At 30.5% G+C, this 26,444-nt stretch overlaps 1 protein-coding gene across 4 annotated transcripts in view; it reads left to right on the top strand.

Annotated features, from left to right (window-relative positions):
• The window catches only part of LOC135131038 (GTPase-activating protein skywalker), a 187,212-nt gene that overhangs the window by 97,961 nt on the left and 62,807 nt on the right, over window positions 1–26,444 (top strand). The window lies entirely within an intron of this gene.

The following is a 26,444-nucleotide window of genomic DNA, read 5'->3' as shown; positions in this document are numbered from 1 at the left end:
TGCGTGGCACAAATGTGGAAAAAGTAGTCATCCCGAATTTTTTCCATCAAAATGAAAAATCATCCAGCTCACTTTTGAATTCAGATTTCACTGCCGTCCAATTTTCTAGTGCACATTTTAAGATAATTGGTAAAAACTAACTCAAGTGTAAACTTTTCCACGGTGAAATGAAGCATACGTTCCGCAAAAAATGTAAATACCTGGAACTATTTTCAGACAAAGAAAAAACAAAATTTGTAAAAAGTCGCCGGGCCGACATTCGATTTTTCACGGTGTGCGTTCCACCAGCGAATTTGAAATATTTTGCTTAAGGCTGCTGTATTTGGCGTCATGGCAACCGTATTCCGTATTGTTTTGTTAAAAGTAAAGTTCGCATACATGTATTAACAGAAAATATCCTTGTATGGGGATACAGACTGAGCTTTTCATGTCCATTTAGATTAGAAATAACAATGAACCTGAATCGATTTATTACATGGTACGAGGACGTGAGGATGCTCCACATATTAAGAAAATTGGTTGGAATTGCCCGACTAGTTTTGCTTAATGATGGAAAAATAAGAAGTAAATATTTACGAAACTACACCACTAACGAGCTTGAAAATGAGACATTCCTAAAATAGCACAAAAATCTCGTCCAATTTTGTTTTAGGCCCATTCCACCACAAATACGCGCCGTCACTTCATTTAATCAAATCCCAATTATTTTTGGCTCCCGATGGGCTCATTTTAGCAATAGTCAAAATTAAAGACCGCTGTGAAGCGAAAACTTCAAGCTGCGTATTATTACAACTAATTATGAGAAGAAAGAGCAGGTTAATGTGACATGGAATAGATTTCTCAATTTAGTAACACGCTTATAAAAACCTGCACTGAAAACACTTTTACTTTTTTTTATTTCACACCAGCTAGAGCAACACGTTCGTCCTCCCTTACTACACAATTCCGAACACATTTTTTCCCTTAATCCGTCTTTGTACTTCCATTTTTCCGAATGAACGACTGACACACATACATAATTCATTTGAAGGTTCGTTGAACTATCGATTCTGATATCTTTGTCAATATTAGTCGAGTTGCCTTGAACAATGCCGCGCGATCATGCGATATTTGTTTGATTTTTTAACGGCGGCGTGCAACAGAGAGCCGCTGCGGGACCTCTGCTATTTGCTTTATTAGCTAACGGGGCAAGGTGGTTACAGGCACGGGCTAGAGCACTCTAATTAGTGGCATCTGCGTGTTAATCGGACTAATTACCACTAGACACATTTCGAGAGGGAGGAGAGTGGTTGATATTGACTACCACTAAATTGACCCACCTATGTACCTTGCTTATTTGGTGGTGTCCTAGAACGGCGCTCTTGATCACTGTTTTTATTCGTGCGTCATGAAAGGATGACCTTTTGTGACTTGATTGGCAATGTCAAAATTTGTGGAAAAAATTTTGAAAATACCGCTACAGAGCACTAATCAAAAGGCAACAACAAGCGGAGATTTGGGTCGAATTCCAATTATCACAATTACGCGTGCATTTTGCAATGCGACTTTGCCGGTCGATATCTTATCAGGTAGCTTGTAAATTATCGGCCAGATATGTTTTGATGTAATTTTTCGGCCATATGGTGACCTACATTCTAAAATTTTACTGTTATTGCGATCATGTTGAAAGCTTGTTATTAATTAACAATTAATTATTTTCGGTAATTTTATTAAGTTGTTAGATAGTGGTGCGATCGACACGACTCGACAGGTGTAAACGTTCATTGGTTTGGAGTTGATTGGTTCGGATTTTTTGCCCGCGTTTGCAGGTTCGGGTTTCGATTCGAGTTAAGTTGGTGTGAAATTTTTCTGGGTCTGGTTGATTCTTATCGGTGTTTGCGTTGTTGAAAAGCTTCCGAGTATATGTTTTTTTCCAAATTTTTTATTTTATCTGTGTCATGTTTAGGATTTTTTTTTTACTTTCATAGGTGTTTTTAGTCTCTTTATTCTGGAAATTTGAAGAATACGTCTATATTAAATATTTTTCATTATGGTACTGACACACTTTTACCATTATCATAATTTTCATATTGATTTAGTACGTAAAATTCTCTTATTTTATTTTGCCCTAATTTTAATTATTGTTTTAAAATCAATTATTGAAGAAATAAATCAATTTGTTAAGGTCCTAAAAAGATTGTAAAGCTCCGAGAATTTCTAACGATTTTTATTTTCTATTTTGTGTATGCCATTTTTAGTATTTTCACTATTTCTTCAAGTTTTATTTTTTTTTAATTTGTTGATTCTGGAAATTTGGAGAACAAGATATATTTAATATTTCTCGCTTTCGTTGTGACACATTTTTACCATTATTATTGTTTTGTTTTTGTGTTGATTTATTACGTAAAATTATCTTGGTTTACTTTGTCCTAATTTTTATAGTCTTCTTTCGAAATAGAATAGAGAAATACTATTTGGGTTCTAAAAAAATCTTGTTTATTTTATCTCTGCCATTTTTAGGATTTTCACAATTTTTACGACTTGTTTTTTTTTTCTTTTTTATATTGTTCATTCTGAAACTTTGGGGAACTACGTAAATTTTGATACTTTTCAATTTCGTAGTGACTTTAATTTACTTTCTTTATCCTAATTTTAAATAATTTAAATCGATCATTGAAAAAGTAAATCATGACACATGTACTATTTAGATCCTAAAAAATTAGAAAGCTCCCGAATTTCTGTATTTTTTTCGAAATTTTTTATTTCGTTAATTGTGGAAATTTTAGGAACTACGAATATTTTAATATTTTTCATTTCATATTGATTGTTTTTTCAATTTTTCGATTTTCCAGTTTCTTGGTTTTTGAAATTTTCGATTTTTTTTTTATTCTCAAGTACTTTTCAGATTTTTAATTTTTCGATTTTTTTCAATGTTTCGTTTCTTCAGTTTTCCGGTTTGAAATTTTTCTATTTTTCAATTTCACGATTTACAATTTTTGAATTTTAGAATTTTTCGACTGTTCAATTTTTGATTTTTTCGATCTTGTGGTTTAATGGTTTTTCAATTTTTCGATGTGCAATTTTTCCACCATTTTATTTTAAATTTCCGATTTTTCAGCTTCTCGATTTTTGAAATTTTTCAATTATTTTTGGACTCCTAATTTCTTCCCCGTTCTTGAAAATTTGATTTTCAATGTTTCGTTGCTTAAATTTTTCAATTTGGAATTTTTCTAGTTTTTAATTTACATTTTTCAATTTTTGATATACAATTTTTCAGTTTCACAACTCTTAATTTTTTAATTCTATAATTTTTCGACGTTTCAATTATTGCATTTTTCGTTTTCTCGGCTTTGTGCCTTTTCAATTTCTCGAAGTGAAAATTTTCACCTTTTTATTTTCAATTTTTCAATTTTTTTCGATACTTGGTTTCTTCAATTTTTCTAGATTTTAATTTAAATTTCACAGTTATTACTGAATTTTATAACTTTTCGACTTTTCAGTTTTTGAATTTTCCGATCTTTCGGTATGTTTTTTCAATTTTTCTTTTTTCAGATTCTTGGTTTTTGAAGTTTTCGGTTTTTTTTATCCTCGAGTAGTTCCCAGATTTTTAATATTTTCATTTTTTCTATGTTTCGTTTCTTCAGTTGTCCGGTTCGCAATTTTTCTAGTTTTTAATTTAAATTTTGTAATTTTTCGAATTTTACAATTTTTCGAATTTTCAATTTTTGAAATTTTTCGATCTTTTCGTTTTATGGTTTTTCAATTTCTCACGTTTTTTATTTTAATTTCCGATTTTGCCGCTTGTCAATTTTTGAAACTTTCAATTTTTTTTTATTCTTTAAACACTTCTCCGATTTTTAATTTTTCGATTTTTTCAACGTTTCGTTCCTTCAAATTTCCAATTTACAATTTTTTAACTTTTCGATTTTTTAATTTTTCGAATTATCGGTCTCGATGCGCAATTTTTCACGTTTTCAATTTTCAAACTTTCGATTTTTTGACTTGACGATTTTTGAAATTTTCGATTTTTTTTAATTTTCAAAGTACCTCCCCGATTTTTAATTATGATTTTTTTCAATTTTCCGTTTCGCAATTTTTCCAGTTTTTAATTTAAATTTTCCAATTTCTCGATTTTTCAATTTTTGAATTTTTCGACCTTTTGGTTTCATGTTTTTTCAATTTCTCGTTGTGCCATTTTTCGCCTTTTTGATTTTAAATTTCCGATTTTGCAGCTTGTCGATTTTTGAAATTTTTTTTTTTATTGTTTAAATACTTTTCCGATTTTTAATTTTTCGATTTTTTTTCACCTTTCGTTCCTTCAAATTACCAGTGTGCAATTTTTCTAGTTTTTAATTTACATTTTTCAATTTTTTTTTCGCAATTTTTCGATTTTTTGTTCAGGATTTTTAATTTTTTAATTTTACATTACTTTTGAAAATTTCCAGTTTTTTCAATGTTCCGTTTTTACAATTTCTAAGTTCGTAATTTTTATAGCTCAATTCATAAACAAATTTATTAATAAACATATTTATAAACTATTACGTAAAATTATCTTATTTTACTTTGTCCTAAAAAATTGGAATCCTCCGGGAATTTTTAATGTTTTTTTTTTATTTTTTAATTTGTCTATGCGATTTTTTGGATTTTCACAATTTTTTCAAGTTTTGTTTTTTTTTTTTTAATTAGTTCATTCTAGAAATTTGGAGAACAGCATATATTTCAATATTTTTCGCTTTCCTCGTGACACATTTTTACTATTATCATTGTTTTATTTCGTATTGATTTATTACGTAAAATTATCTTATTTTACTTTGTCCTAATTTTTATAATCTTCTTTCGAAATAGATTATTGGGAAAATAAATCGTAACATATTTAGTTTCTAAAAAACATATTTTTTATTTTATCTCTGCCTTTTTAGAATTTTCACAATTTTTACGACTTTTTTAATTTGTTTATTTTGGAAATTTGGGGAACCACCAACTTTTCATTTTCGTAGTGACTTTAATTTACTATGTCTAATTTTAATTAATTTTTTAAAGCGATCATTAAAAAAGTGAATCACGACACATGTACTATTTAGATCCTAAAAAAATTAGAAAGCTCCCGAATTTCTATATTTTTTTGGAAATTTTTCTATTTTGTCTGTACCATTTTTAGAATTTACACCATTTTTTTGACTTTTGTTTTTTTTTTTAATTTGTTCATTGTGGAAATTTGTGGAACTACATACATTTTAATATTTTTTACTTTGTCCTAATTTTTAGTATATATTTTTTTTAAATCTATTATTGAAGAAATAAAAGCATGTTATCAAGATTCTAAAAAAATTTGAAACCTCCGGGAACTTCTAATGATTTTTTTTTATTTTCTATTTTGTCTATGCCATTTTTGGGATTTTCACCATTTTTCCAAGTTTTATCGTTTTTGTTTTAATTTGTTCATTCCAGAAATTTGAACAACATATATTTTAATATTTTTCGCCTTCGTCATGACACATTTTTACTATCATCGGTTTTTTTTTATTGATTTATTACGTAAAATTATATTGTTTTACTTTGTGATAATTTTTATAATCTTTTTTTGAAATAGATTATTGAAAAAATAAATCATAACATAGTATATACTATTCAGTTAAAAAAAAGTTTTTTATTTTTTCTCTGCCATTTTTAGGATTTTCACAATTTTTAGGACTTGTTTTATTTTTTTTTTTAATTTGTTCGTTCTGGAAATCAATTTTATCTTAACAAATACTAATATGTATTGTATTATTATTATTACTATTATATTGTTTTGTATATTTGTGCATGATTTTCGATTTTGGCGAATTTTCCAGTTTATTTTTGAAAAAAAAAATCCTAAAATGAAATTAGGAGAAAAATATTTTTAAAATCCCTATTGTAGGGGTTGTACAAGTGGTTTATTGGCTGGAATTGCGGCTCTCCGCGCAACTCGCTCTCTTATATATACAAAAATTATTCCATATTTCTTTAATGTTGAAACCAATGACCACAAGATGAGGAATGTGGTCGAAAACAGACACATTAACCGTTTGTTTAAGGTTTTCTTTGGAAAAATATCAGTAAAAAAATTATTTCTGAATTAAAAGAAAAATCACTGAATCTGTTCTAGATCTTTTTTGCTAAACTGCATCCTTGTTTATTGAATTTATCTCGCGTTTTAAGGACACAGCTATTTACTACTTTAATTATAATACTTTGACCTTTCTAGATAATTACTAGTTAGGAGTTGGTAGAGTTTTTAATGGAATTATATTTATAGCACATTAATCCCGTTAGATTATCAGTACTTATTTTAGAATTAGTGAAACCACATTTTATATAACCGGAATTAGTGGAATTTGTTGAAGTTTGTTGGAATTTTGTCGGAATTTCTAGGAACGTGGATTATGTTGTACATAATTTTGAAGGTCCCTCACAAAATATTAAGGAATTTTTAGAACAACCTATTTATTAAAAACTGTCACAAAAATTATGTTGATATAATTTCCTCCGCTTTACGCTTGTTTTAGATATTTCTGGCTTGAATGTGATAATTATGCTTCAGCATTATTATACCAAAAATTAGCCATTGCCGGTGTTTTTTTTTTTTTTTTTGATTTGAAAAATTTATCTAGAACCAGTTTTGCCCTCCACCTTCCAAGTCGTAAATTTTTCAAGCTGCCAAGAAAATCGAAATTAATTTACTTTTTATAAAATTTGTTGAACTTTGCGAAAACAAATTTTTCACCTTTCCCGAAACGTCAAAATTGGAAAATTTCCGCCGCACGTGAAAAATAACCGTCTCGTCCTTGCTTTTATCTCCCGCTTAAGCCATGGCGCTTAAACGAAGAAAAACAACTCCACTAATACTAATACAGTTTTATGGATTTTTTAATTTACAGCCTTTACCAAATTTATAAGTTGGTTTAAACTCGTGTCTAAATATAAACGTCCACCTACACCATTCAACAACCAACAATAAGTGTTGAAGCATAAATTTACACATTATTATTATTATCATCAGTATTATTGTTTTTTTGTTTGTGGCCACTAAATTTACAGCCTGTTTTGACGATTTATTCAAAACAAGTCACTTTTTAGCCGACTTTATATTTTTAACACCTCTATAATTGACAGATTTTTCGAAAAGCACACTTCCAATCCTCATATTTTTATCGCAGGTATTTTCGATCGACGAAACCCGCCTTGAATCCACGGTTAAAATGTAAAATTAAACCTCCGAGGTTAACCATATCAAAAAATATCAATCTCGGCAACCAACACAATTTGTTCAATTGCAGGCCATTTCCGCCGCGTTAAAACTTTACGAGTGTTTCGGTTAGTTGTTACGGATTTTACGACCACACCTGCAGCGCGTTGCGAAATTTTGGCAAAATCGTGCGACGTTTCTGACTTGTTTAATCTCCTCCGCAATGACCTGTCTACACGTTTCGAACAACAAACGGAATTTGATGGCGGGCCAGATGTATGACGAGCGATTAATCTCGATTTAAATGCCTGCACCAATTCAAACACTCCACGTCTTCGTCATCGGCGGAATTAGAAAATTTTTGAGCGCACATTTTGGCATGCATTGTCTTTATTTTTTTTGCGGGTGAAAAATCGCGTCGTTTGGGTTAATTAAATTTTGGCGTGGATTGAGGAGTTGAACAACCTGGATCTATTGTGGGTTTGTGTTGTTTTTTTTTTTTTTTTTTGAAGATGGGATTTATCGGGTTGCGAAAGTCGCTCGGAATTATTGGAATTGTCAGGACGGTAAATACCAGAGGTCGTGGAGTTATGCGCTGCTTGCATACTGCCAAATTTATGTGCAAATCTTGGCAAAGATTTTCATAGCGAAGGAGATTTTTGTGGCATTTGCAGAGGTCGAACGGGATCCAGGTTGTATGTAGGTGTGGTGTTGCACCTCTTTTGGGCGATTTTTTTGGCCTCTAATTTATCGTTTTGTTTGTTTGGAGGTTTTGATAAAAATAGTGGAGGGAATCGGGACGGAAAAAAAATTTTCCAAGAGGAAGGTTCCGCTAATTTTTTAATTTTGTTCATGTGGGAAAGGATATTTCGGTTTTGGAATTTTTAAATTTAGACTTTGACACTTGCGATATTGTTGGCATTCGGTATTTGGACATGAAGTAGTGGTTTCTGAGAAGTCATGAGACCGTGATTAAACATCGCGATTTGGATGTTGTGACCTAAAAAGTCCAGGAAGACTTTGGACGCAGCTTTTGTACTTCAGATTGGAATTTCTGGCAGGTTTTTTTTTTCTTAAATGTGTATAGCAACGTTATTCTTAATTAACAATACCCTTTTTGTTATATATTTTCCTTTGTCTGTTCGTTTAATTGAAGCTTCAGTCTTGTCCTCTTTTCCATTTTTCCAGTCCCTCTATTATCATCACTAATTAACTGATTTATTTGTTCCATTGTTGCTTGTTAAAATACTCCATTTTTAGATATTTTAGAAATTTCTCGACTCTTCCGACAAAAATTCTCGGTCGGATTTTCAGATATTATTAGCTTAGAGTGTTTTCAATTACATTCTTGAATGCCCCTTCTTTTTTTCAAATATTTTAGAGTTGAACCTTTTAGAACCCTCAGTCAAACTGTTTCTGCTCATTTTCAATAAAATTCTTTAAGATGTCACCCTCAGGTTTTGCAATTTTCTAGAAACCTGTCGAACTTTTGGACAGTCGGAGAATATTCTAGAATATTATATGAATCATTATAATGTTCTTGGTAATGTTCTTCCAACATCTTAAAAATTTCTCACTAATTTGTCAACTAATTTTTCTTTCTGCTAAAAATTCCCACTCGGAATTCTAGACATATTTAGTTTATTCTATTTTCAATTGGAATTTCTTTTAATATAAATTGGATTTTTTAAATGTTCTCGAATTGTTAGAAAAATTCCGTCTTTATCATTTTCTGATAGTGGATTGCTTACGCACTATAGAAATTTCACATAGTAATTTTCTCGTTGTTATGAACTTTTAGAACGCCGAGTCAACCTGTTTCTAAATTCTTCTAGACAGTCATCTTCAGGTTATCGAATGTTCTAGGAACTTATCGAATTTTTAGAAAGTCAACCTCTTATGCAATATAGAATAATTTAAGCTCAGCAGGAACAGTACCAGTAGAAGAATATTCGAGAATTTTATATGAATAATATAATGTTCTTGGTAATGTTCTTTGAACATTTAAAAAATTCCTGAATTCTTCATCAAATAATTTTTTTTCTGACAAAAATTCCCACTAAGGATTCTAGACTTTGGCTTATTCTGTTTGCAACTGGATTGGTCTTGAATGTCGATTGTTTTTTTTTTAATATTCAAGAATTGCCCGAAAAATATAGACTCTTCAGTTTTTTAATTCTTCAATTTTTCGATTTTTCAGGTTTTTCATTTTTCAGTTTTTCGATTTTTCGAGTTTAATTTTTCGACTTCTGAACTTCCTGATTTTTCAGTTTTTCTATTTTGGTGGTTTTTTCGATTTCAGTTTTCAGATTTTTGAAAATTTTAATTTTTCAATTTTTCGATTTTTTCGTCTCGATATCTCAATTTTTCGATTTTTTATTTTCTCATTTTTCCCTTTTACGACTTTTCGATGTTTGGACTTTCAAATTTTTAAATTTTTCAATACGTATTTCGATTTTTCTGGTTTTGGTTTTTTCGATTTTTCAGTTCTTGGATTTTACAATTTTTCGAGTTTTCGATCTTTTGATGTTTTGATTTCTCGATGTTAATTTTTGAATTTTTTGATTTCTCGTTTTTTCAGTTTTTCGGCTTTTCGATTTTCCAATTTTACGATGTTTCGATTTTTAATTTTTCGTGATTTCAGTTTTTGAATTTTTTAATTTCTCAGTTTTTTTTGTCTTTGGATACTTTTTTTTTAATTTTGGATTTTCGATTTCCCGGTTTTTTGACTTTTCGATTTTTAAAATTTAGATTTTTGAATTGTTCAATTTTTTGATTTTCTGATTTCTCGATATTAATTTCAACATTTTAAATTTTCCACGTTTTTCGATTTTTTGATGTGTAGATATCTCAGTTTTTCGATATTTTGATTTTTCAATTTTTCAGGTTTTTGATTTTTCGACTTTTTAATTTCTCGATGTTTTGATGTTTCGATTACAATTTCCCGGTTTTTCGACTATTCGATTTTTCAATTTTGCGATATTTAAATTTTGAATTTTTCAATTTTTTAATTATTCGATTTTTCAGGTTTTCAAACTTCTCGAATTTTTAAATTTCTTGATTTTTCAGTTTTTCGATTTTAGAATTTTTCGATTTCTCGGTTCATCGAGATTTCAATGTTTCGATTTTTTTAATTGTTCAGTTTTTCGATTTTTTAATTTCGGTAGTTTTTTCAGTTTCTCAATTTTTTGACTTTTCGAGTTTCAATTTCTCTATCTTTTGAGGTTTTGATTTCTCGGTATATCAATTTTTGAATTTCTCGATTTCTCAGTTTCAATGTTTCAACTTTTCTATTTTCCAATTTTTCGTGATTTCAGTTTTGGAATTTTTCAATTTCTCTTTTTTTTTAGATTATCAATTTTTTTTTTATTTTGGATTTTCGATTTTTGCATTTTTCGGGTTTTTCAATGTATCCACTTCAAATTTTTATTCCTTGATTAATCGATTTTTTTCCTGATTTTTCAGTTTTTCGATTTCTCAATTTTTCGATGTTCCAATTTTCGGAATTGTCAATATTTCAAATTTTAGATTTGGCAGTTTTTTGATTTTTTGAATGTTCAGTTCTTCAATTTTACAATTTTTCGATTTTTTTTGATTATTCATCTTTTGAATTTCGCGATTTAGATCGGTTTTTCAATTTTTTGTTCTTATCTGGATGTCTCAATTTTTCGATATTTTAAATTAGTCATGCTTTTAATTTTAGATTTTCCGGTTGTTTAATTTTTCGATTTTTTGATTTCGGTAATTTACTTGCACACTGTAGGAATTTCACATATTAATTTTTTCGTTATTATAAGCTTTTAGAATGCTGAGTCAACCTGATTCTAAATTCTTCTAGGTAGTCACCTTCAGGTTGTCTAAAGGTCTAGGAATTTATCGAACTTTTAGAAAATCAACCTCTTCGAACATTTCAAAACTTTCTTCATCAAATGAATTCTTTTTCCGACAAAAATTTCCACTAGGGATTCTAGACCTTTCTAGCTTATTCTATTTTCAACTGGATTTTTTTAGAATATCGATTGGTTTTCTCAAATATTCTAGAATTGTCCGAAAAATGTCCGTCTTTACTATCTCCTGAATATGTTTTTTGGTAATGTTCTGTCTACGTTTTAAAAATTTCTCTATTCTTCGTTAGAATTTAACAGGAGGAACAGTGTCAGTAGAATAAATATTCGTGAATATTATATGAATAAATATAATGTTCTTGGTAATGTTCTGTCAACATTTTAAAAATGTCTCAATTCCTCGTTAGAATTTAACAGGAGGAACACTACCAATGGAAACATATTCGAGAATTTTATATGAATAAATATAATGTTCTTGGTAATGTTCTTTCAACATTTTACATATTTCTCGATTCTTCGTAAGAATCAAAGTCCAGCAGAAACAGTGTCAGTAGAAGAATATTCGTGAATATTATAATATTATGTTCTTGCTAATGTTCTTTCAACCTTTTAAAAATTTCTCACTTCTTCGTTAGAATTTAAGTTCGGTAGGAACAGTACCATTAGAAGGATAATCGAGAATTTTATATGAATAAATATAATGTTCTTGGTAATGTTCTTTCAACCTTTTAAAAATTTCTCACTTCTTCGTTAGAATTTAAGTTCGGTAGGAACAGTACCATTAGAAGGATAATCGAGAATTTTATATGAATAAATATAATGTTCTTGGTAATGTTCTTTCAACATTTGAAAAATTTCTCAATTCTTCATTAAATAAATTCTCTTTCCAACAAAAATTCCCACTAGGAATTCTAGATCTTTTTAGCTTATTCTATTTTCAACTTACTTTTCTTGAATAGCGATTTTTTTTTCAAATATTGTAGAATTATCCGAAAAATGTCCGTCTTTACCATTTCTTGAATATAATGTGCTTGGTAATGTTCTGTCAACATTTTAAAAATTTCTCAAATCCACGTTAGAATTTAACAGGAGGAACACTACCAGTGGAAAAATATTCGAGAATTTTATATGAATAAATTTAATGTTCTTGGTAATGTTCTTTCAACATTTTACATATTTCTCGATTCTTCTTTAGAATTTAAGTCCAGCAGGAACAGTGTTAGTATAAAAATATTGGTGAATATTGTACGAAAAAATATAATGTTCTTGGTAATGTTCTTTGAACATTTCAAAAGTTTCTCAATTCTTCATGAAATAATTTCTCTTTCCGACAAAAATTTCCACTAGGGATTCTAGACCTTTTTAGCTTATTCTGTTTTCAACTGGATTTTTCTTGAAGATCGATTTTTTTTGAAATATTCTAGATTATCTGAAAAATTTCGTCTTTACCATTTGCTGTTAGTGGATCTACTTGTACACTGTTGAAATTTTATATAGTAATGTTTGGTTTGTTCGAACGTTGTAAAACCCAGAGTCAACCTGTTTCTAAATTCTTCTAAGATGTCACCTTCAAGTTATCGAATGTTCTAGGAACTTATTGAACTTTTAAAAATTCGACCTATTTCAGAAAATTACATGAATATAATGTTCCTGGTAATATTTTTACAACATTTTAAAAATTTCTTAATTCTTCATTATATTCATTTTCTTTCCGGGAAAAATACCCACCAGGAATTCTAGAGCTTTGTGGCTTATTCTGTTTTCAACTGGATTTTTCTTGAATATCGATTGGTTATTTCAAATATTCTAGAATTGTTCGAAAAATTTTGTCTTCACCATTTCCTGATAATGGATCTACTTGTAGACTGTTGAAATTTCACATAGTAATGTTTTCTTTATTTGTACCTTGTAGAACCTAGAGTCAACCTGTTTCTAAATTCTTCTAAGATATCCTTCAGGTTATCGAATGTTCTAAGAAATTAGAAAGTCGACCTGTTGTTCACTATATGTAGAATTTAAATTTAGCAGGAACAGTCCCTGGAGTAGAATATTCCAGAATGTTATACGAATAAATATAATGTTCTTTCAACATTTTAAAAATTTCTCATTTCTTTTTCCGACAAAAATTCCTACTCGGAATTCCAGGCCTTTACAGCTTATTCTATGTTCAGTTGGATTTTTCTTGATTATCGATTTGTTTTTTCAAATATACTAGAATTCTCCAAAAAATTCCATATTTACCATTTCCTGATAATAAAAAATTCTTCTAGAATATCACCTTCAGGTTATGAATGTTCTAGGAACTTGTCGAATTTTAGAAGTTCGACTTGTGCACTATAGAATTTACGTTCAGCAGAATCAGTTCTCGGACGAGAATATTGTAGAATATTAATTATATGAACAGATATAATGTTCTTGGTAATATTCTTTCAACATTTTAAAAATGTTTTGATTCTTCTCTCTCCGACAAAAATTCCTACATGGAATTCTAGACCTTTTTGGCTTATTCTGTTTTCAATTGGGTTTTCCTTGAAGGGATTTTTTAAGTATTCTAGAATTGTCCGAAAAATTCCGTCTTTACCAGTTGTCTGTTGAAACGTCACAGAGTAATTTTCTATTTGATGGGAGCTGTTAGGAACTTGAGTCTATTTCTGTTCGTTTTCAAAAAAATTCTTCTAGGATATCACCTTCGGAATATCGTATGTTCTAGTGACTTGGCGAACTTTTACAAGATCGACCTGCTATACACTATAGAATTTAAGTTCACCACGAATAGAGCCAATGGAAGAATATTCTAGAATATTTTCAATGTCTGTGTTCGCAATAGATTTCTAGAACTTTTTTGAAATATCGGTTAACAGTATTGCAGTTAAAAATAAATGTAATATTCCTGATAATGTTCTCTTCGGCATTTCAAAACTTTCTAAATTTTCCCCGAAATTCGAGATCTTTCTAGAATTCTCCTAAATATGCAGTCTTTACCATTTTTTGATGATAAATTTACTAGTAAAATTAAAACTACTTACGTTATTTCTGTCCAAATTCAAATTAGAGTGTGTTCTAGTAAAAATATTCAAAATTTCCTTGACTTATTAATTATGTTTTTTAAAATAATGTAAAAATATCATTGACAAATGCGCTAAATGGACGCGGACTTATTGCGGAGCCTTGACACATAAAATTCATTATAACAAAATTGCTAGCTCTAGACTTTCGCAGCTACAAAAATCAACTTTGGATTGTTTTTATTCTGTTATAGCCACCAACAATACTAAAAAGCGACAATTCATGCCACAGCTTTCCCGAACGACGATCATTATTTAAAAAAATAACCCAACGCACACATTTCCATTTACAATCACATTAAGCTCCCCGACCGTCACACTTTTAAACCCGAACCTTTCCTGAAAACCGCCCGACGAGCGAATTATCTCCTACACTGAAAAGCTCTTTACTTTCCCACTTTTTCATCATCGTAGAAAATGTCCATTTTTCCTGACCTCATTTCCCCCCGGCAATCTATCTCGTCCAGTAACTCACTTATGTCATCGCAGGGGTGTCACTTAACCCACCCCCGCGGCTTTTTGCGACGTCCTTACGCGACAAACTGTAATGGGGTCATTTTGACGGAATATCTAACGAGGTTTTCTTGCAATTTCGAAGGTGTTGTGTATGTATAATCCTCATAAAATTACGTTCACGTTTGTGTTCTTGTCGACGCCGCCTTTTAAAAACAAACACCCGCTTTTTGTCGTTGCCATTTCGAAATGTCGACATCTCGCATTGCATACACATCCAAACCGCAACCGCATAATTCAATTTTATTTAATGCCACGTGATGATAATCTGGCAAATTCCCTCGTCTCTCCTACAACATCCTTTTAATCCCGGCCCATTAACACTAATTCTTGCGCCTCGTCATTTATAAACTTCTCTCAAGATCGCGGATCAGAAAAGAGTCGACGGACGGCGACACCGTTTCTCGATCAAACGCCTAGAGATATTCAAATCGCGGCGTCGCTAAAGAGCGATTTCCTCGAAGGGGCGTCCTGGGGGCGCGTGGGAGGAAGTGTGACTCTTCCTACGACAATTACGCCGTAAATTAATCGGATTAAAACAGTGGAAAAGGCGATACACGAATAAATCTCCATTAATAACAACAAGCCGACGCCGACATGAGCGGAAAAAGAGAGATTGGTCGGAGTTGGCTGGACGGAGCTTCCGTGGCCCCGGGAGCACGACAGATGCAACAGGTTGACGCGGCACTCTTTCACATATCTTTACAGTGGCGCCGAATAAATCCCCACATTTGTATAGATTTATTGGGTATGTACTGATGATTCTTAAATGAAAGTTCAAATTTGATAGAACAATTTTTTTTACAAAAAGTCATGTGACAACACTTTTCTAAATTTAGACATAAAAAATTTGATTCACACCAATGAAAAACATTTAAATCTGCTTGCAGTTCTTGGCAATCTTTTACAGACGTAATTGTTTTAAACATTTTCAAATCATCGACATAAAAAAGAAACTTGGAAAATTTAAAGCAATGACTGAAATTTTACTTCCCGAGCATAAGCTAAGGAAGTATAGTAAACGTGTCCATTGGACGATTAGCCACTTTTATATTTTCTCGACGTTTTATGATCCCTACAGTACGACAAAAGTAGTCTCCAGTTTCCGTCTGTCTGTCGGTCTGCCTGTCTGTATGAATCCAGACCAATTTTTTTATCATCTTTTCTTTGTTGAGTTATTGTCTTCCTTTTTTTTTTAATTTTTGTCGCCTTTTGCTTACATTCTTTGTCGTCTTTTTGGTGTCCTTCGTCCTTTCTTTTTCTCCCCCTTTTAATAGTTTTTTTTTGTCCCATTTTTCGTTGCCTCATTTTGTTGCACTTTCGTGGTCTTCCCTGTGGTTGTTTTTATTGCTTTTGGCGTTTTTTGTCACCTTCTTGGTCACCTTTACTGTGCTGGGTTTTGTCTTTTTCGTCACCTTTTTTTTCTCCTTTACTTGGTTTGGTTCTTTTGTCCTTTTTTTTGGACCGGTTTGGCCGCTTTTTCCTTCCTCAATTGCTTTTTTTGAACACCCTAATTATTATTTTATAAATCTTGGAGACCGTAAAGATTTCAGAAATTCCAAAAATTCCAAAGATTAAGACTCTTGAGATCTATAAATTTTAGAAAATTTGAACAAATTTAGAAAGTGTGGGGAGAATGTGGTAGATCTAGAAATCTGGAAAATATTGGTAAAGCTTGAATTTCAAAATTCTGGTATAACTGCAACCTGATAATTTTAGAAATTTTGGAAAATGTGGAAATTCTGGTCATTTTGTGTACTGAAAAACTGGGCTAATTTGGAAAATCTGAACATTCTGGAAATTTCGAAAATTTTGCAAATTACGAAAATTCTCAAAATTTAAAAGAAAATAAAAAAATATTTAATCTCAAAATTTCAAAAGTTTACACAATTTTAAGATTGTAGATATTCTAAAAATTACAAAGTTTCTAAATATTTGAAATATTTAAAAGGTTCAAACATTTCAAAAAATTCTAAAAGTCTTTAGGTTTTGATTTTGGCAAACGACATGCGCTCTAAAAAAAGAGAGGGCGGGCGGGCTTAGCACCTGCTAAAATAAGAGTGATTTTGGCAAATGACTTATCCTTCAAGAAAAAAACGGGGTCCCAAAATCAACCCAAAAACTGGATATCGAAATCTTCAAGAAAATGAGTACAACTATTTCGAAAATGGATGAAAAACGGTCCAAAAATGTTAAAACTGCCAAAATTAGTGTCATCTTATCAAATACTAGCCCCGCCCACCCACCCTCTAGTTTCTTGGAAGGTATTTGATTTGCCAAAATTAGTCTTATCTTAGCAAATACTAGCCCCCACCCTCTTCTTATTCTAACGAGTAATTTTATTTCTGTTCAGTATTATTATAAGATCATTCATTTCATTCAGACCGGATAAAATCAGTCACTAAAACAGAGACAGGGTGGGTGGGCGGGGCTAATTATGTTCTTCTGTTGAGTTGACCCAACGTGATCTGTCCTGTTCTGACTTTTCTATTGTCTCAAATAAATAAATTTTAAACATTCTTAAAATAATTGTATATTATGAAACCAAAATTATAATAATTATTTCTTCTTTTATCTGCAAAATTTTTATACCGAGCTGTTTTGACGGAACTGTAAACATTGCTATATTTCAGTTGGTGATTTTGGAAGAACGGTAGGAATTTCCGAAGAAATGAAGCCGAAAATGATTTCTGGATGTCGAAATCCACAAGAAAATGTTTTCAATTATTTCGAAAATTGGTCGAAAATGTCAAAAATTTTTCTTTATTTATTTTACGCTCTCCTCTTTTTTTGGGCGTTTTGGTTAGTGACCATTTTATTGCGACCTTTTCCTTGGTTTTTTTAATAGATATTTCGTCATATTTCTTGGTGCCTTATTTTTGTGCCTGTTTTGACTGCCTATTTTACGCGCCTTTAAACTCGTTTTGTGTTCCCTTTTTTATCGCTTTTTTTTATTTTTGAGCCTTCTTTGTCGCCTTTGGTTTGTTGGATATTTTGTTCTTTTCTTGTTTTTAATGGACTTTATACCGATACTTTATTTGCCTTTTTTGTAGTTTTTAATCGTTTTCCCCACCTTTCTCTATTGCTTTCTTCTCGTTTTTTTTTTGGATTCTTTTCTTTCATTGTTCTCCTTCTTGTCGTTTTTCTATTGCTTCTTTTGTCGTCTTTCTTTATTTTCCTTTTTTTAGTGATTATAGTTTTCCTTGTCGTAATTTTGTTGCCGTAATTTGCTGAATTTTCCTTGTGACTTTTTAATCCCATTTTTTGGTCGCCTTTTTTACGCATTTTTGCTTTTTAGACCCTTTTTGTTCTCATTTTTTATTCCCTTTTTCGTCGTTTTTTGACGCCTTCTTCGTCACCTTTATTTAGTTAGGCTTTTGTCCTTTTGTCGTCTTTCTTTATTCTTTTTTTCCACTCCCTCTTTTTTGGCTGTTTTTTGTTAACTGCCGTTGTTTTGTTACGACTTTTTTTACTTTTTAATATATTTTTTTCATAATTTTCTTGGCCAAACAACCAAATAGTTTCTGCTGGTACCTCCGGATTTTGGTAACTAGGAAAAAAAAAATTCTAAGTCTAAGCACTGTACGTCCCCGTAACAGTCTTAACTATCCCTCAGAATTCATTTTAAATATGTTTGAAATATTTCATTGTGAAAAGAAGACTAGGTATATTCAGAAAAAAGCAAAAGAGAAGTGGTTTTTTGTTTGGTGTGAAAGAAAGACAATGGATATTAAGAAAAGAAAAAAATGCAAAAAATAAATAAATAATCCCAAGAATCAGAAATTAAACGGTTTTCGAAATATTTCAAAATTTTCTACAATTGTACAATTGTAAAATTGAAAAAACGAAATCAAAAATCAAAAATCGAAAAATCGGAAAACTAATTCATAGACAAATTGAAATTCGAATAATCGAAAAATTGAAAAATCTAAAAATCAGAATTTGTTTCGTCTTCGAAATGTTTAAAATTTTGATCAAAACTTTGAGAGATGAAGAAACTGCGAAATTGAGAACTTGGAAATCGAAAAAATCAAAATAAAAAAATCAAAAACTGAAGTTGGGAAAATTCTAAGAATTAAAAATCCGAAGAATCGAAAAACTGAGAAGTCTAAATTGAAAAACCAATTAATCAAAAAATCAAAAATTGAACGGTTTTCGAAATTCTCGAAATTTTGTAAAATTGGGAAATAGGAAATTATAAAAATTAGGAGTAAAATAATCGAAATACGGAAAAATAAAAAAAATCAAAAATTTACTTCCAGAAAAATTGGGCTAATCGAAAGATCAGGTTTTCGAAATACTTCGAAATTTTGCAAAAGTGTGAAATTTAATTTGTCGGAAAATTAAAAAATTGGAAAAATGAAATCGAAAATTAGTAAAATCAAAATTTCAGAAACTGAAGAATCGGAAAATGGTTTCATGGAAAAAATAAAAAATCGAGAAATTCATAAATCGAAAAACCGAAATACGGAAAATTCAAATCAGAAATCAAAAAGTTGAACAATCGGAAAAGTGAAAAATCAAAATTGAAAAATGAACTAATCGAACAATAAAAAATCGAGCGGTTTTCGAAATACTTCAATTTAGTACAATTGTAAAATTGATAAATCGAAAAATTGGAAAAATGAAATCAAAAATTGAGAAATAGGAAAACTGACTCATGGAAAAAATTAAACATCGGAAAATAGGTCAATAGAAAAGTTGTACAATCGAAAAATCAGAAATTTAATGTTTTTTAAAATAGTTAAAATTTTGATGGGAAAATTTTGACATTAAGAAACTGCAAAATTGAAAAATAGTAAAAATAAAAATTGAAAAAGCGAAAATTCTAAAACTGAATAACCGAAAAACTAAAAATCTAAATTGAAAAATCGGAAACTGAACTGTTTTAGAAATGTGTATTCGAAATTAAGCAAAACTGTGAAATTGAAAAATCAGAAGACTTCGAAAAATAAAACAAAATCATGAAAAACTGAAACCCAGAAAGTAAAAAATTTAAAACTAGAGATGTTGAAGAATCGAAAAAAGAAAGAATAGAAAACTGTAAAAACCGAAAAATCAAAAATTGATCGTTTTGGAAATATTTTTGGGAAAATAAAAATTGATTAATGGAAAAATCAGAAAATTGAAAAATCGAAGAATGAGAAAAATGAAAAATCAACAAAACGAAAATTATAAAAATAAAAAAAATAAATCTAAAAATTGAAACACGCAAATAACAAAAAAAATAAAACTAGAGATGTTGAAGAACCGAAAAAAGAAAGAATAGAAAATTGGAAAAACCGAAAAATCAGAAATTGAATGTTTTTCGAAATATCCGAATTTTTGATGGAAAAACTGTGACATTAAGAAATTGCAAAACTCAAAAATTGAGGAGTTGAGAAATTAAAAATTGAAAAATCGAAAAAACTAAAAAAAAAATAATAAAAATTGAATAATAGAGAAATCTAAATTGAAAAATCTACAAACTGAAAAATCAGAAAACTTGGAAAAATGAAAAATCCACAAATTCAAGTTAATGAAATCGAAAACGAAAATTATTAAAATAAAAAAATATAAAAAATTGACAAATTGAAACACGGAAATGACAAAACCTTAAAAATAGAGATGTCGACGAACTGAAAAATAAGAAGAAATAGAAAACTGGAAAATCCCTAAAATGAGAAATTGAATGGTTTTCGAAATATTTGAAATTTTGATGGGAAAATTGAAAAATCGAAAAATTAGAAAAATGAAAAATAGATAAACGAAAATTCTAAAAATTGAATAACCGGAAAACTAAAAAAATTTAAAATTGAAAATTCGAAAAACCGAAAAATCAGAAACTGAATGGTTTCAGAAACATTCGCAATTTCGATGAGAAAATTTTGACATCAAGAAATTGCAAAACTGAAAAATTGATAAATTAAAAAATTGAAAAACCGAAAAAATTAAAGAAAAATTGAGAGATTAAGAAACTGTGAAAATTTTAAAAATTGAATAACCGAAAAACTGAAAAATCTAAATTGAAAGATGGGGTTTTCGAAATATGTACATATTTCGAAATTTTGCACAATTGTACAATTTAATTAGCCGGAAAATTAAAATATTGGAAAAATGAGATCGAAATTTAATAGAATCAAAAAATTAGGAAATCGAAAAATTGAAAAACGGAAAAAAAACAAAAATCAAAAAGTTGAACAATTGAAAAAGTGAAAAATCTAAATTGAGAATTGGACTAATCGAACAATCAGAAATGGAACGGTTTTCGAAATGTCTCAAAATTTTGCACAATTGTATAATTGTAAAACTGAAAATTCGAGAAATCGAAAAATTGCAAAATTGTAAAATTGAAAAAATCAAATCGAAAATTATAAAAAACAAGAAAACAAAAATTGGATAATCAGAATTTGTTTCTTGGAAATGTTTAAAATTTTAAGAGATAAAGAAATTGGGAAAATTCTAGCAATTAAAAATCGAACAATCGAAAAATTGAACATTGAAAAATGAATTAATCGAAAAATTAGAAATTGAACGGTTTTCGAAATTTCCGAAATTTTGTAAAATTGGAAAGTTGAAACTCGAATAGTTCGAAAATGAAAAATTGGGAAATCCGGAAGTTATAAAAATTAAAATAATCGAAATACGAAAAAACAAAAAAAAATCGAAAAAATTTGGCTAATCGAAAGATCAGGTTTGAAATACTTGGACATTTGCAAAATTGTGAAATTCAATTTGTAGGAAAATTAAAAAATTAGAAAAATGAAATCAAAAATTAATAAAATCAAAAAAGCAGAAATTGAAGAATCCGAAAATTGTTTCCAAAAAAAAAAATAAAAATCGAAAAATTGATAAATCGAAAAATTGAAATACAGAAAATTAAAAAAATCAAAAATCAAAAAGTTGAACAACCGGAAAAGTGAAAAATCTCAATTAAGAAAATTTTGTACAACTGTAAAATTGAAGGATTAATAATTGTAAAACTAGAAAATCGAGAAATCGAAAAATTGGAAAAATGAAATCGACAATTATAAAAAACAAGAAATCAAAAAACTGACTCACGGAAAAAATAAAAAATCGAAAAATCAGAAATTGAATGTGTTTCGAAATATTTAAAATTTCGATCGAAACATTGAGACATTAAGAAACTGCGAAATTGGAAAAAAGAAATCGAAAATTATAAAAATCAAAAATTGAGAAATACGAAAATCGACTTGTGGAAACACAGAAAAATAAGAATTTGCTTCTTTTTCGAAATGTCGAAAATTTCGATTGAAGCTTTTAGACATTTAGAAACTGAAATCGAGAGCTGGGAAACCAAAAAATCGGAAAAATTAAAATAAAAAAATGCAAAAACTGAAATTGGAAAAATTCTAAGAATTAAAAAGCGAAGAATCAAAAAACTGAAAAATCAGAAATTAAACGGTTTTCGAAAATAAAAAATTGAGAAATAGAAAATTATAAAAATTAAAAAAAAACGAAATACGGAAAACTAAAAAAAAAGAAATATCTAAATTAAGAAAAATGGGCTAATCGAAAGATCAGGTTTTCGAAATACTTCGAAATTTTGCAAACTTTTAAAATTTAATTTGTCGGAAAGTTAAAAAATTGGAAAAATGAAATTGAAAATTAATGAAACCAAAAAATCTGAAATTGAAGAATCGGAAAATTGTTTCATAGAAAAAATAAAAAAATTGAAAAATGGGGAAATCGAAAAATTAAAATGTGGAAAATTCAAAAAATCAAAAAGTCGATCAATCGAAAAAGTGAAAAATCTAAATTTATTATCCCTCAGGGATCGATCTTAGGACCCATCTTATTTATTATATATACTGCCCAATTGCTAAACATGCCTTCATCAAGTAAAAAATTATTATTTTAGATAGGATTTATTCGGCAAAATCTTGAGATGACGTCATCAAGTTTTTGGGCTTGATAAACAGATATATTTTGATTAAAAACGTACCATGTCAAACAGTAACTTCAAAACGTCTGCAATATTTCAAAATTCAGTTTTGCAATTCTTGATTCAATCAATAAAATAAACTGACTCAGTGATTAATTTTTTTGAGACACCCCCTATAAGCAAAACTAAAAAATATGAATGGAATGATAAATCACAAGTATAGTCTCATCCTATTTTGGACATTTTAGACAGGATTCATTCACTGAAGCCGCTAAACTAGTAAATTTTGGTAATTCTGTGCCGACTACCAACAACCTCACAAATTTTTTGTCTTTGACACCCGACGACGTGAGAATTTTCTTAACCCTGCCTCCGACTCAAAAGCGGGATTTCCGCGTTCGCCGCGTCCTCCAATTCGCTCCAAATTGCCACTTAAATTTAACTGCTGCACATCGTGGCGGTTATTTGAATCGCGAAAAACCATTACATAATACGATATTAAACAAACGCCGTCTAGTAATGTTCGCAAATCAAAATCCTCGGTAAGGTCAGCCGTGCTCCATCGCCTCGACCAATTGAGCGCGAACCTTGCCAAAAACCGTCCACCGTTGGCCCGAAGATCCACAAAGCATCGCTCAGTTTAGATAATTAAGAATCCAGAAACTGCTCATTAACGAAACTGTTTTGGTTGAGCTGTTGTTTGTAATTGCTTCAATTTTTTTTACTACCCGTACGCATAAACCGGTGTCATTAACGACTACAAGATGAAGACGTTTGGACGGCTTCCAAAAAACAGCGCGAAATATTGATAAAACAAAAAGGATCATCTGGAAATGGTTTCTGTTATTTTCCGCACAGAAATATTATAAACTCGCCGTATCGACGTCAATCGATATGCTTTGATGGATTTTCGAGTGGAAAATGCGGACGCAGAACCCGACCGAACTCGCCAAAAAAAAACGGAATTTCGAGATTACAGCGTTCCCGGCCGTCTTATCAGCGCTTGCTTATCTGTCGGATTTCAAAACGAGAATGTTCGTCTGTGATTTTTATTATTCTTTTTTTAGATGCATTGTCATCGTTTATTTATTGGAGCGACATTACCGCGATTACCATGTTTTACGTAACGACGAGGATCAAAACAAAATCCCGGCCGTTTCCAGTTTTTTGTTTTCGAAATGGGCAGTGGCGGACGAACCGAATCGAACTGGTTATAGCCGATGTTGGTCTTCTTTATTCGGCGCGGACCGCCACTGGAACGAGTGTTTATCTCGCAATTATTTGCTTTTTTCTTGGTGTATGTGTGTAAACATTTAATTATTTCCAACATATGTGAGGAATGTTTATATTGATAGTTGAGAGAAGCGCGATAAGAAAAACGTGTAGGACGCGCGATTTTGTATCAAATTGCACAGTTACATTTTATCAATGTTTGTTTTGGACGCTCTATAGAGAACGGGTGTGAGTATTTACTTTCGCTTTATTTTTTATTGGTGTTTTCCGTAATCCGGGAAAATGTCACGAGACTTTCTTCGATACGGATGAACGTACTCTGGTCAGAGCGTTATTTTTAGGTATACTGAAATTTTGGAAAAATTTGACTTAAAAATCGCTCAACATTGGAAGTGTGTGAAATTTTCATGTAAAATTGTTGTTGTTGCCTAAGCAAATTTCTAAAAATGATTAGATAACAAAATCAATCCTTCGAAATTTTGATCGTGCATCTGGATAAGATAAGACTGATTTTGGCAAATGACAGATCCTCTAAAAACTTGGCACTTTTGACATTTTTCAACTATTTTAGAAAATTATCCAGTCTGGTCAGGTGCATAAAATAATAAATAAATTTTATAGTAAGTAGTATAATAAAAAAATACGTTTAGCGCTTTTTTATTATGTATTATTTTTTTCACATCCAAGAGTCTATTGGCTTGCACTACCTCTCGACAGAAGAACGTGATTAGCCCCGCCCACCCACCCTGCCTCCTTTTCAGAGATTGATTTTGTCCGATGTGAATAAAACGAATGGTCTTAAACTGAACAGAAATAAAATTAGTCGCTAGAATAAGAAGAGGGTGGGTGGGCGGGGCTAGTATTTGCTAAGATGAGACTGATTTTGACAAGTGAGATATCATGTAAGAAAATAGAGGGTGGGAGGGCGGGGCTAGTATTTGATAAGATTAGTCAGATTTTGGCACTTTTGATATTTTCAATCATCTTTCGATTACATATTTTCGTAAATTATCCAGAGTCTGGTCAGGTGAATGAAATAAAAAAATAAATTTTGTAGCAAACAGTATAATAAAAAAAAATATGATTAGCTATTTTTTTTTATTTTTCCACATCTGAAGAGTCTTTTAGTTTCTACTCCCACTCGACAGATGAACATAATTAGCCCCGCCCACCCACCCTGCCTCCTTTTCAGAGATTGATTTTATCCGATGTGAATGAAATGGTTGGTCTTATACTGAACGGAAATAAAATTAGTCGTTAGAATAAGAAGAGGGTGGGTGGGTGGGGCAAGTACTTGATAAGGTAAGACTGATTTTGGCAGATGACAGATCCTCTAAAAACGTTGAGGGTGGGAGGGCGGGCCTAGTATTTGATACGATAAGACAGATTTTGGCACTTTTGCCATTTTCAATCATTTTTCGATTATTTTCGTAAATTATCCAGAGTCTGGTCAGGAGCATGAAATAAAAAATAAATTTTGTAGCAAATATTATAATATAAAAAAATTATGATTGACAATTTTTTCTTTATTTTTTTCACATCCAAGAGTCTATTAGTTTCCACTACCTCTCGACAGAAGATATGATTAGCCCCGCCCACCCACCCTTCCTCCTATTCAGAGATTGATTTTATCCGATGTGAATAAAATGAATGGTTTTAAACTGAACAGAAATAAAATTAGTCACTAGAATACGAAGAGGGTGGGTGGGCGGGGCTAGTATTTGCTAAGATGAGACTCTTTTTGGCAAATGAGATAACTTCTAAGAAAGTAGTGGGTGGGAGGGCGGGGCTAGTATTTGTTAAGATAAGACAGATTTTGGCACTTTTGACATTTTCAATCATTTTTCGATTATTTTCGTTAATTATCCAGAGTCTGGTCAGGTGAATGAAATAAAAAATAAATTTTGTAGCAAATAGTATAATAAAAAAAGACATTATCACTACCTTTTTTTTTTCCTTTTTGTCACATCCTAGAGTCTTATTAGTTTCCACTCCCATTCGGCACAAGAAAATAATTAGCCCCACCCACCCACCCTGTGTCCTTTTCAGAGATTAATTTTATCCAATGTGAATAAAATCAATGGTCTTAAACTGAACAGAAATAAAATTTGTCGTTAGAACAAGAAAAGGGTGGGTGGGCGGGGCTAGTTTTTGCTAAGATAAGACTGATTTTGGCAAATGAGTTATCTTCTAAGAAAGTAGTGGGTGGGAGGGCGGGGCTAGTATTTTCTAAGATGAGACTAATTTTGGCAAATGAGATATCTTGTAAGAAAGTTGTGGGTGGGAGGGCGGGGCTAGTTTTTGATAAGATAAGACAGATTTTGGCACTTTTGACATTTTCAATCATTTTTCGATTATTTTCGTAAATTATCCAGAGTCTGGTCAGGTGCATGAAATAAAAAATAAATTTTGTCGCAAATATGTAGTATAATATAAAAAAATTATGATTGGATATTTTTTTTTTAATTTCTTTCACATCCAAGAGTCTATTAGTTTCCACTACCTCTCGACAGAAGAACATGATTAGCCCCGCCCACCCACCCTGCCTCCTTTTCAGAGATCGATTTTATCCGATGTGAATAAAATGAATGGTCTTAAACTGAACAGAAATAAAATTAGTCGTTAGAATAAGAAGAGGGTGGGTGGGCGGGGCTAGTATTTGCTAAGATGAGACTGATTTTGGCAAATGAGTTTTGTTGTAAGAAAGTACTGGG

This window comes from Zophobas morio, unplaced genomic scaffold (assembly GCF_036711695.1).
Source record: "Zophobas morio isolate AGI-343-1 ecotype UQ-CSIRO unplaced genomic scaffold, CSIRO_AGI_Zmor_V1 ptg000018l, whole genome shotgun sequence".
NCBI lineage: Eukaryota > Metazoa > Arthropoda > Insecta > Coleoptera > Tenebrionidae > Zophobas > Zophobas morio.
This window is presented reverse-complemented; position numbering and strand designations above follow the sequence as displayed.